This window comes from Cavia porcellus, unplaced genomic scaffold (genome assembly GCF_034190915.1).
Source record: "Cavia porcellus strain 051 isolate PalLab524CR breed Dunkin Hartley unplaced genomic scaffold, mCavPor4.1 scaffold_31, whole genome shotgun sequence".
Taxonomy (NCBI): Eukaryota; Metazoa; Chordata; class Mammalia; order Rodentia; family Caviidae; genus Cavia; species Cavia porcellus.
This window is the reverse complement of record NW_026947514.1, coordinates 13,225,190-13,236,853: the sequence shown is the minus strand read 5'-3', so window position 1 is coordinate 13,236,853 and position 11,664 is coordinate 13,225,190.

The window sequence follows — 11,664 nt, the reverse complement described above, 5'->3', positions numbered from 1 at the left end:
AGGGTCCTGAGCTCCAGGTGGTGGTGACAATGTGAAGGAAGGATGGGTCAAGAACAGAATTATCTAAGCCGTGCAGACAAAGCCAGGGATGCTTATCCAAGGCCCGAGCTGCACTGTGCTAGGCCTTCTCTTGTTGGGTCACATGTCTGTTGTTATCTTTGCCTTTGCCCTCAGGCTGGGGGCTCCAGCATGGTCTGATTTTTATTTATCTTTGTTACCCCGGGAGCCGGTGTAGGGGTGGATGGAGTGGATGATGTCATGTGCAACTCACAGGATGAGAGGAGCCCATAATTCTTGCAGCTGTACCCAGCCTGACATCTGTCTTTCAACCTCCCACCCATGTGATACTTTGACTCTTGTTCCCAACAAGAGTTCCCACACTGGTGACACGTACTTCCCGTGTAGGTCGAGTTCTGGCATGTTGTCTATTCATCGCAGTATCTCCACCTGATGAGGTCCTCTGGGATTCTGCAGTTTATGTCACAAACTCTTAGGGACCATTTACTACAAGCAAGTCCTGTTTTAAGTGTTTACTCATTGAGTTCTCATAATGGCTGTGTCTGTGAAATAGGCGTGGTCATCATCTGTAGCTTATAGAAAGCCAAAGTGCAGAAAGGTTAAGTTAACCTGCTTAAACTCATAAAGTAAAGAGCTGGGATTCAAACCCAGGTAGCTAATCCTTAGCTAAGCTGCCTCTCCTGAGTTCATTTCCAACCACCTTTCTCTTTCCTGGCTGCTGCATGCCTGCCTTGAGTATCATAAAGCAATCACCATCCTTTCTGATCATGCACTCACCAATTAACATTTCTGAGTGCAGTGCCCGCCAGTTCTTGTTTATTTAAGAGCCTTTAAGTTATTTGCAATCACTGCAATCAGGTTACTGTCTCAGCCTTGCTATACACTTAGTGTAATGATGGAAATAAATCCACCTTTTGGATAGTCTTCTAAGAACTTCAGATTTGGGGAGAGGGATCTGCTTGCAGATTTTCTGTCAGTTTTATCTCATCGGGTGGCTGTAAACCTGGGCTGTCCTTGGGAGAGGACAATCAGCTCTGTCATTTGCTTTTTCTCTCCTGGGCTCACGCAATTAGCACTATCATCAGCTCACAGATTCTTTGCTGGATCTTTTGAAGCCATCTGTCCACTTGGTGGGCATTGATTTAATAAAAAAAGCAGAAAGTTGGCAAACACAGTTGCCGAAGGAAACCTGGGCTGTTGTATAACACAACATGGTGGGGGGCTGTCAAACACATCCATACTGTGGCCACCTGACCCAGGACAACCTCAACGTCAACTGGTAAATTGTTAGTAAAACATTTTCCGTTTTTACATAAAAGCATAAATAACAATTCAAATTTTGTTTTCCTGCATGCAAATGAATCAGCATACCCTAGGGGATACACACTTATCGTCGTCGGTTTCCTGGCTCCTTTAATGTTCATTAGCACATCTTCTACAGCAGCTCTCCTCCAGATTCAGCCATTTTCACGCAGAATAAACCTTCGGGTAACCAAATAAACATTTTCAGAAATCCATGGGAAATTATTTGATTACATAAATACATGTTTAGGAACACAAATAGTTCTCTAAAAACGCTTTTTATATATGGTACTAAGTTCAGAATAGGTGATTCATGGTTAGTATTCCACATGGTAGAAAATCTAAGCTTGATTTTAACAGATCAAGTAAACAAATACTCTGAAGGGCTTATAATTCCTTTGAAACACTCCCTACCTCCCTGTTGCTTATTGGATCATTTACAAAGTAACAGATGTAGGTCTTGGTGAGTTTGAAGACTTGAGTGAGCACGGGCTGAAGTGATCCCATGATTAATGGGACCAGCTGGATGTGTATCTCTCAAATAAGCATGATAAACAGAGAGGTCTAATAGGGGAAGCACTGAAGTCTCAGAGAAATCAGCCCACAGATAGTTAACGGTGGAGCTGGATTTAGAAAGCAGGTCTTTTGATAGCTGATATAGCATACTGAGCAGACTCTTTATTCTTAATATATTGGGGACTATTTGATAACAATGATGCTGAGTAACAAATAGCCCCTAGCCCTAATAACAGCAATTATTTATGATCATATTCGTGGTATGCAAGTCAAGGGCACCTCAGCTATAACCAGGTTAATTTTTAGAATCTTGGGGCTGGGCACCAGACACCAGGGTATTTGTTGAACACTTGTCTTCCTTTATCACTACTCAGGCCACTGGTTTGCTCTACATATCTCAGCCTATGGCTCATAATGGAGGGAATGTTCTTCTATGATGACAACCAGGATACAACAGGGCAAGCCTAGTTGAGTCAAGGCATTTCAAGTTCTCGTTCTGTGGTCACTAGTATTCCAGTGTCACTTGGGCAAGTCCCAGAGGCAAGTCCAAAGTCAGTGGATGAGGAAGTACATTCCACTCACCACAGGACTAACATAAGAGTGGTAACAAAATCCTTTCTCCAGCATCAGAAGCGAGTTTGAGTTCCTAGGGCCAGATCCCAGTGGTTCAGTGGTCCTGGCTCTGTAGTTGCCTTTTGTCCAGTGAAAAATGTACTTCTACTCCTCCTGAATCCTTTTTGTATGAAATTCTTTATTATGAATGTGTCCAGTAGTAGTACAGCACTACTGTACAATGAACTCCTATAATTCCATTTCTTAGATTAACATTTTTGCTTTATCCATTAGTAACTAGTAGCTATAATACCATTGTCATCCCAATATTGACATTTAATTGCTTAATAGCTAGTATTAATTTCCCCATTGTCTCCACAAAGCTCTTTTACAGCTGTCCATTCAAGTTGGTATCCAAACAAGGTCCACACACTGCATTCGGCTTGTCCATTCAGACTCTTTCCATCTATAACTTTTCCCCTCTAGAAAAAAACCATTTAATAGTTACAGACATAGACATTCACTCTCTGGAGGTTCTCACATCCCATTTTGGCCGTCTGTATCTTTGTGGTGCTATTATCATGTTCCTCTGTCCTCTATTTTCTTGTAAAATTGGATTGGAAGTCTTACATAGACTCAGACTGGGTATTTGAGGGGAAGAAAGGCATCATGGGTAATGCTGTAGACTTGTGAGCTCACACTAGAAGGAATAATACCAAGCTGCCTGGGTTAGAGATAAGATTGGTCAATAGGTAGAGGTGGGATCAGCTTGACCTAGAATGATGTTCTCCCTGAAGACTGTCCCATGGTCTGTTTGTTTTTTGTAGCTGTTGAATAACTAGATCCAGCCTATCATCAGATGTTGGGAAGATGATCATTCATGTATTCATTTCTTCTGTTTTTATTGGCTCTCATCCTTCCATGAAGGGGAACTTTCTCACATTAACTATCTGATAATCCAGTGATTTTGTATAGCAAAAGCTTGATAAATGCTTTTCCTTCTACATATGGCCAGTAAGAATTTTTTTTTCAAATAAAGTTCTTATGACTAAAAGATTTTAAAGCTATCTGAAGTGTCTCAATATCTTTCAGTCATTATTCTTCTTGACAAATCTCTCCATCTTTGACCTATGGGAGTACACTCAAGTTGTTTCTTGTGTCCTTTTGATGTGATCCTGGTTAATCTTTGATCGCTTTCTCACTTTCAAGCACAAAATGATTCGTGCTCATCCTGTACATTTTCTGCTAGAATCAGTCATTTCTCCAGTGAGCCCTGGGTTTTTATTGTGGGAAATGGTACTTAGAGATCAAAATCTAGACAATAAATGTGTTTATTGCTATCAAGGTATTATTGCTTCCAAGACTTTTAAGTGCACAATGTTAAGGGGAAAAAATGTTTTTTTTTGTAAAAAAAAAAAAAAAAAGCCTTGAATTATGTGACATCCCAATTCAAATAGAATACAGGATAAAATTTTAACTTTAAAAGTTTTTTTTTTCACTTTCTAACTTTGCATTTCTTTTTCCTATGTCTTTGAATGTTTGTGTACTCTCTCTTGCTCACATGCATGCACACACACACACACACACACACACACACACACTCATTTACCTCATCCATCTATCCACAGATACATTGATATATAAAATGTTGTAAAAATCATTCCAGCACTGTTATACAACAATAGTTGCTTTGGGTGTATTTTTTTTTCATAGAATACACAGATGGTTATATTGGCAAATTGGTGTAACCAGATGAGGTAGAACTATGTTCTTTTTTTTTTTTTCTTTCAGTGTAGCATGTACATTGTTTTTTCAGCACTGGGGTTTGATCTCAGAGGCACATCGCCAGCCTTTTAAAAACTTTTATTGAGACCGAGTCTCACTATGTTGCCCAGGCTAGCCTTGAACTGTGATCCTCCTACCTCAGCCTCCTGAGTAGCTGGGATTATAGGAATATGCTAGCATGCCTGGCTCAAATATGATTTGTGAGATCTTCAGAGATTCTTAGACTTTTTTTTATTTTCTTGATCCCAAGCCAAACCTATTAATCAAGGCACTTTCAGAGGGTTCTATATTCAGCTATGTTTACCTCCTTTGTTTTTATTAGTTTTGGAATTTCATCAATTATTTCTTTTTGAAAATAAAAGGAAATATATATGTATGTATGTATGTGTGTTTTCCCAGTCTACAAAAATAATGAGCTACGCACCTCCTTTGGCAGCCTATTTCTTTTTAACAATACGTGTTGGAAATTCTTCCATAGTCTGCAGAGTTCTCACCCTTACCCAGCTGCATAATGCTCCATTGACTAAATGTACATTGTCTACCCAAATGGTTCTTTTTTTTCCCATATTGGGAATTAAACCCAGGGCCTTCACACTGAGATACAGTGCTAGCTCCCTCCCAGAAGACTTCTTTTTTTGAGACCAGGTCTCATCAGACTGCCCATGCTGGAGTCAAACTCATGATCCTCCTCATGCCTCAGCCTCCCAGAATGAGTGGTGTGTAACACACTTGTATCTTGTGTGTACTCTGGATGAATCCTGACGACTGCTTAATGTCTGATAAAATGTTGGCTGTAATACTCATCCCCTCTTCTAACTTGAAAGTACAAAGCAGGCTGTTGGCCTAGTTACAACTTCGGGTCACTGCTGGGGACGGCTCTCAGCAAAGGCCTTTGCTTTTGCATTGTGACAAACAATGGAGTCTGGGTTTCATGGACCCTCTGCTCCCTGCTAGATTAAGCTCTAGTCTTGTCTCTCACTGAAAGCAATTCTGTGGTCCTTGACATACGGTCTCCCTTCTAGCTAGACAGTTGTGATCTGGGGAAAAAGGGGACTATTCCTGACCTGGGTGGGCTTAGGAAGCTGAGCTGCAGGAAGTGAAGCTGAGAGACAGCGCTGGAGTTCCTCTGGGGACTTACTTGGAGCTCACATCAGCAGACCTCCAGCTTGCCCATGACCCAACCTCAGCTCTACCAGCCCTGGGCAGCTCAGCCCCAGGAACCAAGAGGCTCCTAGCTCCCCACAGGCAGGTTTTCTAGACCTCCCCAGGCCCTATATTTTAAAGTGATTTTGAATCTCACCTTACCCTATAAAACTAAATTACCAAACACAATGAAAACCATACTATACTGAAATGCCGTCTTTCAACTGAATTCTGATTTTTAGTGATTATTCTCTGACAGTGCTTTTTGTGTGGAGGAGACAGGAAGTCTTGCAAGCCACTGTGTATATGTGTTGCAGGGGTTGGGATGGGGTGCTCTGGGCTGGGGGACAGACAGGCGCAGAGAGGCTGAGCTGGGAGGAAAACGTGCAAGGAGAGGCCTGTGGAAAATACCACTTGTGTCACCCCTTGGCTCTAGGCAAGGCAGAGAGATGTGGAACAAGCCCAGGCATTTCCTGGGGCAGTGGCTTGGTGGGATGGGAGGTAGAGAGCTCAGTGTTAAGGAACAAGGAGCCCCTGGCTGGCCTTGTGTCTTTCTTCCTGTGTTCTAATAGTGGCAGTAAAGCATAATAGTTTAAAGGAAAAAAAAAAGCACTTGCTTTAGAGCCAGATTGTCCAGCTCCAGATCTGGGCTCCATCATGCACTGGCTGTGTGACCAAACCTGGAGGGGCCAAGGTCACCTGGCCTCACACTTTGATTTTACAGAAGACATTGCTGAGGTCCTGAGTGGGGAAGGAGCTCTCAACAACCCCAGGAGGCAGAGTTGGGTACTAAACTGAGACTTTCTTTTCTTCTGAGTTTTATTAGTATATATCTGTGATACATAATAATTACATTTGTTTTGGGGAATTAGTACCTGTATAGCCCACCAGAATACTGCATCCAGTGTATCATTGTGACTATAGCAACATCCCCACCTCCAATTCTCCATTTAACATTTCTTCCCCTCAAACATCCATCATTCATTCACATATTCACTAATTCTCTCATATAATCCATTCTATGTATCAACTAATCTACTGTGTATCCATCCATCCATCCATCTCCCTTTCTAGCTATTCCTTACCATCCCATCTATCTCCATCTACCCACTCATCTGTCCACATGTTTTTCATCCAACCACACCACCACACCCATCAATTAGGAGGACCAACCGTTGGATATGTAGTCACAGCATTTGCTATATGGCATGAGAATTACTATATAGCTACAATTATTATTTTTAAAAAATTTAAATCTAAATTTTACTGAGTTCCTCTTAAGCTCACAGTGTTATCCTAAGCACTGTTGGGTAGGGTAAATATTCAGGAAAAATAAACCATAAAGTATTTCCTCCTAAAGAAATATGACAGCTGAATGCAATTTAAGACCATGGATAAAAATTAAAAATGACATCATGGGACAATTGAAGACATTTTAATATGGTCTGTGAAACAGAAAATAGCATTACTGGAGGACTATTTTAATTTCTTGATTTTGATAACTGTACTATGATTATATAAGAGAATGTTCTTTTTCTTAGGAAATTCCCACAGAAGGATTCAGGGGTAAAGAGGAACGATATCTTCAACTTGCTTGCCAATGACTTCAGAAAAAATTTACATATATTAAATATATAATGCATATATAATATGGATTCAGAGAGAGATAGAGTGAATTGGACATAAAACCAGCAACTGGTAAATGTGGGCCAAGGATATAAGGTAGCTCCCTGTATTAGTGCAAATGTTCTGCCTGTTTGAAATTATATAAGGTAAAAAGTCATCCTCCCAAGCCACAGTCCCTTTCACTTGGAGTTTACAGTTTCACTTAATGTGATTGCAAGGACTGAATCCTGGAGAGATTGCCTAAGCCATGCTGATGAAGACTGGCAGAACTGAGAATTACAGGAGAAGGAGCCTCAAATAAATACCAACATAAAGAGAGCAAGCCTTAAAAAAAAAATAAAATAAAATAAAATAAAATAAAATAAAATAAAATAAAAAAAAAAAAAAGAGAGCAAGCCTTGTGAATCTGCAGGTGTCCATGCCCCCCACCTCACCCCCAACCTGCACACAGCTCGAGGAGACAGAGGGGAAGAAGAAGCCTGGGTGGGGAGGGGCAGAGAGAGTTTGTGGGGTGGGTCTGGCAGAGCTGAGCTTCAGGGTGTATGAGAACTAGGGAGAGGAGAGTCTCCTGTGGGTTGTGAGTTTTTCAAGAATAAAAATGAGAATCCAAACATCTTCCTAAAATTGCCTTTGAATGCTGGACTGTGAGACTTTGCAAAGCCTGGCTCACATGGAGCCTGTCACATTATGCAGGTTATGGACGTCTAATGTCCCTCAGTGAGCTCCACGGTGGAGATGTCACCGGGAACGTGCTGGGTGGAGGTCCTTCCCTCCTACCTCCGCGAGTGACTGGAAGATTGGCAGAGATACGGGCTCACCTGGAAGTGACCTCGGACTCACCTGGAAGTGACCTCGAGCTCAGGGCAGCCAGGAAGAGGATCCAGGTGACAAAGGGGAGTGACACAATGAAGCTGAGTGTTTACAGAGCACCACACGAGGCTCTTTTACATACCCATTCCTTTCACTTAATCCACACGTTTCATTTAATGTTATTGCAAGGACTGAGTCCCGGGAGAGATTGCCTAAGACTTGCTGATGAAAACTGGCAGAACCAGAATTATACAACTACAAAGACCCCTCATGCCACCCTGCCTCAGGAAAGACCATGTTCTGAGGACCCATTAGAGAGAATGGAGATGGGGGTGGCTAGGAGGAGGTAGCCTTGAATGCCAGGCCCAAGAGCCCAGACTCCAATAAACGTGCCAGCCTGGATGGGCCCTGGCAGAAATAGGGCCTTCAGAAGAGGAGCCAGGCCTTCCCAGTCTCATGCGGCCACTCCTCAGAGGGGGGCAATAGGGCCCTTTGTCTGAGCGACTCCTCTCAGAGGTGGGAGCAGCTTCCTTCTCTGCAGCACCAGGCACATTGAAATTCAGGGAGAAGGATTTGTGGCTCTGCGTGGGCAGGCTCCAATTGTGGACTTGCCAGCTGCGGCTTCCTGTTCTCTCCTGACACAGGATGGGGGAGGCAGCCCCCTCCATGCAGACTGGATGATTACCGAGCACACCAGCTGCTCAGCGACGCCAGCCCCCTCTGCTTGTAGGCTTGGGCTGCAGCCTCGCCCACTGGCCAGCAAGACCCCAGGCAGGGCCCTCCTGGGTGGACAGAGGGCCCGAGCAAGACAAGCCTGAGTCTGGAGGAAGGGCTCAAGGCCAGGATGCGGGCAGCAGTAAACATCAGAGCAGGGTCCCATGTATTCAGCAGAGTAGATGTGGGGTTGGCCTGACTGGTCCAGGGCTCTGCCTTCTGTCCCTGGAGGCAGACTGTGGCCACAGAATGGAAGAGGCCTGGGTCTCTGACGGCCAGTGTGGACAACAGCTTGACTCTTATCCTTACTATCCACCCAGGACCAGTGTGAGCCAGTCAGACCCTTCTGTTGCAGTGATCTGGACCTGCCTGGACCTCAGCATTTCCTTTAATATCTGAACCACTGAGGTGCTGTGTAAAGGGACCCCTCCTCCTGACTCTGCCACCGATTTCTCTGCCACTGTGGACCCCCACTTCCATGGCCTCATTTCCCCATCTATGAGAAAAGAGGAATACTTAAGTGATTTGCAGTTTCTTCTGTTTTGTGGTTCAGTTTTCTAAAAGATAACCAGCAATCCTCAAGGCTAGAAGCGCAGCCAGACATTTGACAAAATGTCCCACAATGCCCTAACTGATGAGAGTAAGGACCCAGGTGTGGTGAACAGGCCTGTAATCCCAGCATGCGGGGCGGAGGCTAAGACCAGAAACTTGCAGGTTGGAGCCCAGCAAGGCAAGTTAGTGAGATCTAGTCTCAAGTTAAAAAGTCTGGGGATGAGGCTTGGTGTAAAGGCTCTGGGTTGAATCCCCAGAACTGAGGGGAAGGAAAAGGTAAAATGGAGCCTTGCAGATTGTGGTAGGTGAATGTGACTAAGAAGCATTTACCGGAGGTCAATTACAAGCTGGCATGGAGCTCTCCAGGGGGCTCTTTCGAACTTGACAACTGGGTGAATACTCAGAAAAGATGATAAATACATGGAAAGCACAAAACTGGGCAGACTAAGGATTCAACTATAATGCAAGAGACTGGGACAAAAGCAACAAAAGGAGACACAGATGAGGACAAGTAACAAGTCCTGCAAAATTCAAGGACTGGAGGAGCTCATGTTACAGGTAAAAAGGACCTGGAGGTTTTGTTGACCCACTGCCCGCATCCTCTGGGAGCCAGTATTGAACCCTGGTTGCTCAGGCCTTACATCATCTGACACTGCAGAGCGTTATACAGGGGGTCCAAGAAGGGCAGGGCAGGCTCCGTTCTGAACAGTCATCCCTGGGGTCTCCTGTTCCATAAAGAGAACACGGATGCTTTAGAACAAGGATCATTAAACTTTTTCCATAAAGGGCCAGGTGTAAATACAAGGAATGCTCAAATTACATGGTGAATGTGTACATTTTAAATATTTTATTATAGTAAAAGAAACATTACCATTAACTCCCTCAGAATACTCTCTCTTGCTTCGAAGACATTTATCCCATCATTCTCGCCACTCTGGAGCAGTTCTGAAAGTTCTTTCGAAAGTGTCTCTACCAGGTGTGACAAAAAATACTGTGAACGCTGCAGCTGAGTGTCATCCAACCGAAAGGCTGTTTTGTAAAAACATTACAGTGTGTCCTTGTCCATCTTATTCACTGGATCTGTGTGGCTTCTGGCTCTTCTTCAAAGTCAAAATGACCATGAAAGGAAACATTTTGAATCAAATTCAAGACATCCAGGCAGCCAAGACAGTGCATCTAAGACTCACGAAGGAGGATTTCCAGCACTGCCCCAGAAAGCATCAAGAATGGTATTCAGGGCTGGGGATTTAGCTCAGTGGCATAAGCACCTGCCTTGCAAGCAGGCGGTCGTGAGTTCAATCCCCGGTACCGATAAAAATGAAAAAGACAAAAAAAAAAAAAAAAAAAAAATAGTATAAGAATGGTATTCAAAGCGAGGGGAGATATTTCAGAGGAGATTAATGGCAATGTGTTACACTTTGAAAAATTTACATTTTCACCATATATTTCAATCATGCTTTCATATTTAAAACTTTTGTGGGCCCCACAAATGCAGCCACCAACAATAGCAAACAAAAGATGTGACTGTGTTTCAATCAAACTTTATTTACAAAAAAGGTGGTGGATCAGGTTTGAGGCCCTCAGGCTTAGTTTGTCTTCCCTACTTTAGAAAAAGGACAACAGACAAGAAATGACAGTTCTGGTGAGAGTTCTGAGGTTGAGGCTTGTGTGGCGCTCACAGGTCTAGGTGCGCTTGGTGGGGCTAGTGTGTCCACTCCATGCCTCATGGGGAAGCCATATGAGGGGGAATTACCCGGAGGCTGATTTTTATTTATGTCAAGCATGACCCGGTGAAACAGTGAAAGGGCGGTTTGTGGCACCAGAGACTGTCGATGGGGGACCTGGCCTGGGTGTTCTCTGACGCCCAGTCCTGCTCTGGAGTAAGAGGTCCTCTGCCACCATGGCCACCCTGTCTTCCCAAATTCCCCTTTCCAGTTCATCCGCCCACACGTTGCGGTAAGAATGATATGTGGACTGCAGCTGCCCTCCCTAGGAGCAGGGGACGCACAGGGAGGGCTGGCTGGCTTAGAGACCATGCTGAGCCCCGGAGGGCTGGGGAAGCCTGTGGCTGCAGATATGCACCCCACGTGGGTGACAGAAATCTGGCTCCTCACAGGGGGTGCTCACATGCTTTCAGAGCATTGTGTTTTAGGGTCCTCCCCTGACCAAAGTGGAAGGAGGGGTCAGGTGAACATCAGCTCTAGTCTTTTCCAGCCTGGGCATCTTGGCCCCGGGAGCAGCTGCCAGTGACTGCAGGTGGGAGTGCAAGAACCTTGGGCACTTTTTCCTGGTCTCCGGATGTGGGACCTCCAATTTCTAGGGGCAATATTCTGGATGCCATCACCTTAGCTCTGTAAGGTCATGTCTGAGTTTAAAACAGGTTTATGACTTATTCACTTTTGCTATAAATCCAAGAAATGGGGTGCTGGCTGCCGGGCTTTGGCAACAAGTAACAGGCACTCCAATTTAACTTGGCTGTGTTACCTCAGAGGAGCAACCAAATAATCACCAGGGCATACAGCACAAGTTCAGGTTACAGATGTGACTGCTCAGGTACAAGAATCCACAAATCACTTAAAGGTTGAGAAAATACATCTGTCATTTTTAACAAAAAGATTTGGTAACATGGGTCCCAACATTGGCCTC